Raw genomic sequence first — 6,650 nt, 5'->3', positions numbered from 1 at the left:
GTAGTAGCTATAGGTAAAATATAGGCCATATCTCGCGGGTGGCTAGGGTAGGCGGGAGCTCTAGCTTATATACGGCTCCTCTATTAATAACTTATTTAATTTAATAGGGGCTAAGATTCTTATAATTAAGTGACTTTATAGGCCTCTGCGTAGAGATATTATATATATCTAGCTATACCTAGTCGCCAACATGCATCTCCGGTGGTGGCGTTTTATAACAGTCGGCAAAGTAGGCCTACTTTGCTTAAGCCCAGGCCATCTCTCCCTTATAGTAGTTAAGTAGATTTTTTATACGGTCTATATACTTATCAGTAAGTAGTATCTTAAGGCGTTTTCTATATAGCAGTTCCTTATTAATAGGTTCTAGTAGCTCTATACCGGATTAGGGGTAAAAACCCTTATTCGCGAAGAACGGGGTAAGTCCTGTAGTGGTTAAGATATAATTATTTACTACGAATTCACCTAGTAGAAGGTAATCCACCCAGTTATTTTAACTATAGGCGACTACCTATTATAGGTACGCTTTTATGCCAGTATTAGCGTTTTCCGGTTACCTAGCAGTTTTATAGTAAAAGGATATAAATATCTTAACGGAGATGCCAAGGCGTTAGTAGATTTGTCTCTATATATTAGAGTTAAACTATATGCCTTAGTCGGATATAATCGAGTTAGGTATCCTATATAATTAGTAAACTTCGCGAAGGAAGGCGTTAGCGACGTTGCTAACGGCTACGCCTTCGGTTAGGACGTAGTGGCGCTCTTTTATAAGTCGGCATATTATTATAAGGATATTTTTATAGGTACGACCGTGTTATTTATAGGGTAGTAGGTTAATAATAAAGTCTATAGCAATATCTGTCTATTATTATATGGGTACTAGTAGGGGGTGTAGTAGTCCTTAGTACTTTATATTAAAGGCCTTAGCGCGCTTATAACTGTAGCAGGCACCTATAAAGCATTTAACTAAGTCTATTATCTTAGGCCAGAAGTAGTATCGGCTAAGAAGCTTATAGGTTCCTTTTTTACCTAGGTAGCCGCTTAACCGGAGGTCATAGGCCATTTAGATTAGTTACCGTTGTAGGTTTTTTAAGTTAGGGATAAATAGGCGGCCTCTGTAATAGAGCCTGTTCTCTTTTACTTTTAAGGCTGCTATATTAATCTGGCCTAAGCTTTAGAGGTTAATAGGCAGTATATAGGTGCTAGCGGTCTTTGCGGAGATAAGTTAATATAGTAGTGGGTTAATAGAGGTGTTATATACTGCGGTAATAAGCTCATTAATTTTAGGGGGTAATTTTAGTTCTGTGGTATAAAGCTAGGGTATAGTTAGCTCTGTTATAGGTAGCATACCTAGGGCTAAATTCCGTGCTTTTAGGATTGTCTGTTGTTGGAACTAATTATAGGGGTTATTTTCTAACTAAGGAAGGTCTTGCGAGTAGCGTATTAGGCTATTAGGCTTAGTGTCTTATACTCCTAGCCTATATATAATTTTAAAGTTAAAACCGGAGAGGAACTTGTTCTAACGTACTTAGCGTTGGTTTAGCTACTTTATAGTTATAAAATACTTAAGGTTATAATGGTCTGTAAGGACTTTAGTTAGCTAATTAGGTTCTGCTAAAGAGAGTTCTAATTAAAACTCTTTAAATGCTTATATAATTACAAGGAGTTCTTTATTATAGATCTTATAGTTACACTCTTATAGCGTAAGCTTAGCCGAGTAGAATGCGACTAGGTAGAGGAGGCCGTTATCGCCCATTTAGAAGAGGACGCCTACGTTAACGTGGTCTAAGGAGTTGGTTTTAAGATAGAGTTATTATTCTGGTGTAAAGTGAGCTAGAATAGGTGCTTTAGTAAAGGCATTTTTAAGGTCTTGGAATGCCTTCTTATATTTAGGTATCTAGGTAAAGCGTAAATGCGTTTTTCTTCCTTTTATAAAAAGGCCCTTTGTTTGCATTATTACTATAAGTAGTGCTACTACGCCTAAGAAGTTATATATAAATTTCCGATAGAAGTTAGCAAAACTGAGGAAGGCTTATACGTCCTTAATGTAGTTAGGGGCTTGCCATTTAGTAATTATACGTACCTTCTTGGGGTCTATACGGACGCCCTTAGTAGTAATAATTAGTTTAAGGTATTTTACTTCTATAACTAAGAATTCGCACTTCTTTAAATTAATATAAAGTCCTACGTCCCTAAGGCGCTATAGGACCTTTTAAATATGCTTGGTATGCTTAAAAGGGTTATTGCTGTAAATAAGTATATTGTTTATATACGCAGAGTAAAAGTCGTTGAGGTAGTCCCGTAGGGCGTTATTGATGTAGCTTTAAAAGGTGCCTGGGCCGTTGCATACGCCAAAGGGCAGGACGGTGTATTTAAATTAGCCGAAGCGCGATGCAAATGCGGTTTTTTATTTGTTACCTTCTTATATTCGGAGATAGTTAAAGGCGGCGATAATATTAAGCTTAGTATAGATTTTAGCTTGACTAAGCCGCTTAAGGGTCTTATATATAAGCGGTATTAGGTATCGGTTCTTAATTGTAATAGCGTTAAGTCCTCTATAGTTAATATAGAATTAGATACCTCCTTTTAGCTTCTTAGTAAGAAGGATAAGGGCGGCTGCTAGTAATATACTGGGACGAATGAACCCTTTATTAAGGTGCTTGTTAATATACTTTTTTACAACTAAAAGTTCGTTTTTTAATATTGGGTAGGGTCTCTTATATAGTGGTATTTTTCCTTATTTAATGTTAATGGTATAGTCGTTAGGTCGATATAGGGGGAGTATATTTACGCTCTTTTATAAGCATATGTTAATAAAGTTATAGTACCTCTTAGGGAGGAGCTTACGGAGTTCCTTATTGGTAAGTCCTTTTTTAAGCTTTATAAACTTCTTAAAGTCTAAAGGTAAAAGTCTGTAGAGTTTGGCCGGGGCGTTGTCTTCTAAAAGGTCGACTATGTTTATCCTGTTACTATAGAGGATATAGTCCTATTCTTTGTCGAGCTTATATAGTTATAATTAAGAGGCTGTAGTAACAGTCTAGCCTTTCCTATGTGCTATATGGTAGAAGGCCGCGGCACTTATATAGTGGTAGTTAGTTATAGGTGGGGTAATAAGGGGTTTCTTAGGTTAATATCCTAGGGAGTAAATAGAGGCGGCTAGGCTATGCCCAAGGCAAGTCTCTCTGCAGTATTTAGAGTTAAAGGTTACTTCTCTCTTTTTCTAGTTAATAGTGGGGTTGTATTATTTAAGCTAGCTTATTCTAAGGATAATAGGGTAGTTAGTAAGTGGTATAATATAGGCCTAGAGCTCTTTCTGGTGCCCATTTATATCTAGGTAGAGTTATGCTATATAGGTAATCTTCTATGCGGTATAACTACCGTTAGTAAGTTATAGGGCGCGGGCTTTAGTAAGGGGCAAGGTAGGTAGGTTATAGGTGCGTATAAATTAGGTATCTATAAATTTATTAATAGCTTCGCAATCAATTATAGAACAACTTTTATATTATTTTTTGGCAGTAGTTCCTATTATAGGTAAAACTATCTATTTCCGTCCGTTTATCTTTACTGTGTTATTTATTAAGTAAGCCAATATATAGATCCCTTTATTATTAGGGCGTCCCAACCCGCAACTTAGGGCTAGGACTTGGCGTTTTCTGTTTCCGTATCCGACCCTATTACTATTACTACGTTTTCGTCTTATATAGTAGTGGCGCGTAGTAATATATTTAGTGTTTAAGGTATTAGGTTGGGTATTGGGTGGCGGTTACTAAACCTAGCTATTAGGTAGTTTAGGTTTTCGCAATAATAGCCTTCTTAACGGCATCTATAGCAGCGTCTTAGTTTCTGGAGTAGCTCGCGCTCTCCGTCTAGGAGTTTTTTTGGAAAGGTTAGTATAGCGAGGTTAATATTAGCTCTGGTGGGATTTAAAATAGTAGGCGTTAGTGGCTTAGTGTATATAGGTTTAGTAGGCCTAGAGGGCTTCTATAGGGAGGTTTTCGGGCGAGGGTTAGCAGTAGTAATTTAATTTAGTTGTCGTTTAATCTTCTATAGGGCTGCTACTATATCGTAGATATTGTTATAGTTGTAGCTAGTGGCTGCGTAACTAAGGTGATAAGTGACTTTTTTAAGGAGATCTTCCTGGTCTTTAGCATTGTCTTAGGTGAGGACTTCAGTATATTTTTAGAATTTGACATAGAACTTGTTAAATAATTTAGTAGGGCTTATCTTTAGGGCACGTAGTTTAGCTCGGCTGGTGGCCACTAGGTCGTAGTTACGGTATATTAGGTTAAGATTATTAAGGACTTCCTAGTGGGACTGCCACTTCTAGGGGCCGTTAGTCTCCTATTAGGCGAAGAGTTTGTTAAATAGTATACCCTTTATTCGTCTAATAATATAGCCGATCTTAGTGTCTTCCGTAGGAAAAAGGTAGGCGCTCTAAGTTAGTTTCTCGCGGATTTATATCTTCTAGTGGCTGTATTCCTTACGGTCTCCCTAAAAGACTAGGGGATTAGGGTAGCGTATATTAGACCCTACGGTAGCAGCTTAGGTCCGATTATTATAGCTTTTATTATTGCTGCTTTAGTGCTAACCCTCCGTTAAGCGTTAAGTAGGTAAAGTTGCCGGGGGCGTAGAGACTTGGGTGGCGTTATATGCAGTAGAGAGGTGTCTAGCGTTATTACAAATGTGCTCATTAAGCTGAGATTATAGGTATTTAATTATACCTTCTCTTTTAGTGACTGTAGCAATAAGAGCGATCTTAGCCTTCTTTAACTGTTAGACGTCGCGTTTGGATACGTAGAGGTTGTCTTTAGTTTCTTAATATATATTGTCGGCGAGCGCCTTATAAGCTTATAGGTCTTAGATAATATTATAATTTTAGGTAGTACGCATCTTGGCTCGTGTAAGCTTTAGGTAGTAGTTCTATAGAAGGCGGTAGTATTTATTAGGTTNTNNTNCTACNATTTTTATAAANGTCTTAGCGTNTNNTATTTTAATTTTAATNGGTANTAGCCCTTNNACTTACTTGTCCGTAGTTATATAGTTAATAAAAGATAAGATATTATTGGTGTCTATCTCCTTAGGGGTTAAGGCTAGGGCTAATAAATTAAATTCTTCTGGGATTGATTGGCGTCGTAGGTTAAGTATAGGTATTGGATTGTTCTTTGGGTTTAATATAGTAGCTAATAAGAAATATCGTCTTACTATTATGGGTTCCTTAGAAGTATAAAGTGAGGTAATTTATAGACACACTGTTTCTGGTAGCGCCTATAGTATTATAAAGACGTAGAATTGGTTGTAGGCTAAGCGTCGGTAGTAAAAAGGCGCAACGTAATGTTATGGTACGGGGGTAATGGCTATAAGACGTATGTATTTAAGGAGTCTACAAGACGTTGCGCGATTAATCGTAAGGGTTGAGGGCGTAAGGAGGTGATATACCTACGCGTAGCTGATATAAGCTATACGCGAGGTGTTACGCGAGAGCACGGGGCTCTCCTATGGAGGCCCCTGCGGTCGGGTTCCGTGACACTGTTATAATAAGGTTAAAATTTAATGCCACTAGTACTACTACGCTTTCTCTATTATATTAACGGGACGGGCGGTAATATTTTATTACGACTATATTATAAGTAGAAACTATAGCTTTAATATAATACTTTAGCTTACTAAAGCCTACTTTAANACTAATAAAAATCGNTANCTTTATATATCTAAATNNNNGGAGACTATATTNTAAAGAGTTATNACTTCTAANTTAATAAAGACTTATTTAGAGTGCCTTTAACTACTCTTTAATAAACTTTAGAAAATTTAACGTGGCCTTATTAAAACTTACTAAAATAAGAACAGCCTAAGGGACTAGGTTATTTTAGCATGCTATAGCGTTTTTAAGTATAACTTAGCGCTATATAAATCTATAGATACGTTTAAAGGAGTATATACTAAGCTACGCTCCGCTATAGGTACTATAATATAAATATAAAAATTTTAATAGTTTTATACCAAAAACCTTACCCAACTAAGTATTCCTAACTAATATAATTATAACTAGACTAATTAAATATATAGTAGCCGTAGTAGGGAATATAAAAGAGGGTATAATTAATATTAACTATAAGGTAATTATGGAGGTCCTTATAGAGGTTTATTTCGAAGTAATTACTAAAAGAAGTGCTATATTTATAAGAAGTTAAATTACTAGTTAACTAGATACTCCCTTAATAAGTTCTATTAGAGTATAAAAAATATTAAAAATTATAAGGTTACTACGGCCTGCTTTTAAAGCTTCCTAGTTTAATATAAAGGCGTAAAAGATTTTAAGGGTAAGGTTAATAATGTAACGGAACCTTGTAGCAAGAACTACGGTGGGTCCTATTATTGGGCTAGGTGTGTAGGAAATACAAGTAATAATCGTCAACAAGTAATAATAACTAGTAGAGTAGTTACCCAATAAATTAACTCTAATTATATTCTAAGAATTACTATAAGGAAGGAACTATTTAGGTAGGGACTAAGGGTCCTTAAATACACAACTATACTCCTATAAAATCCTTCTTATATATAATATACGTATACTCTATCTACTTTATTACGGATTATATAGATCCTATAAATTATATAAATCACCCTACGTAACTTTAGTTACCATTCCTCGT

This window comes from Cenococcum geophilum (assembly GCF_001692895.1).
Source record: "Cenococcum geophilum 1.58 unplaced genomic scaffold K441scaffold_37, whole genome shotgun sequence".
Classification (NCBI taxonomy): domain Eukaryota; kingdom Fungi; phylum Ascomycota; class Dothideomycetes; order Gloniales; family Gloniaceae; genus Cenococcum; species Cenococcum geophilum.
Note: the sequence above shows the minus strand (reverse complement) of the source record.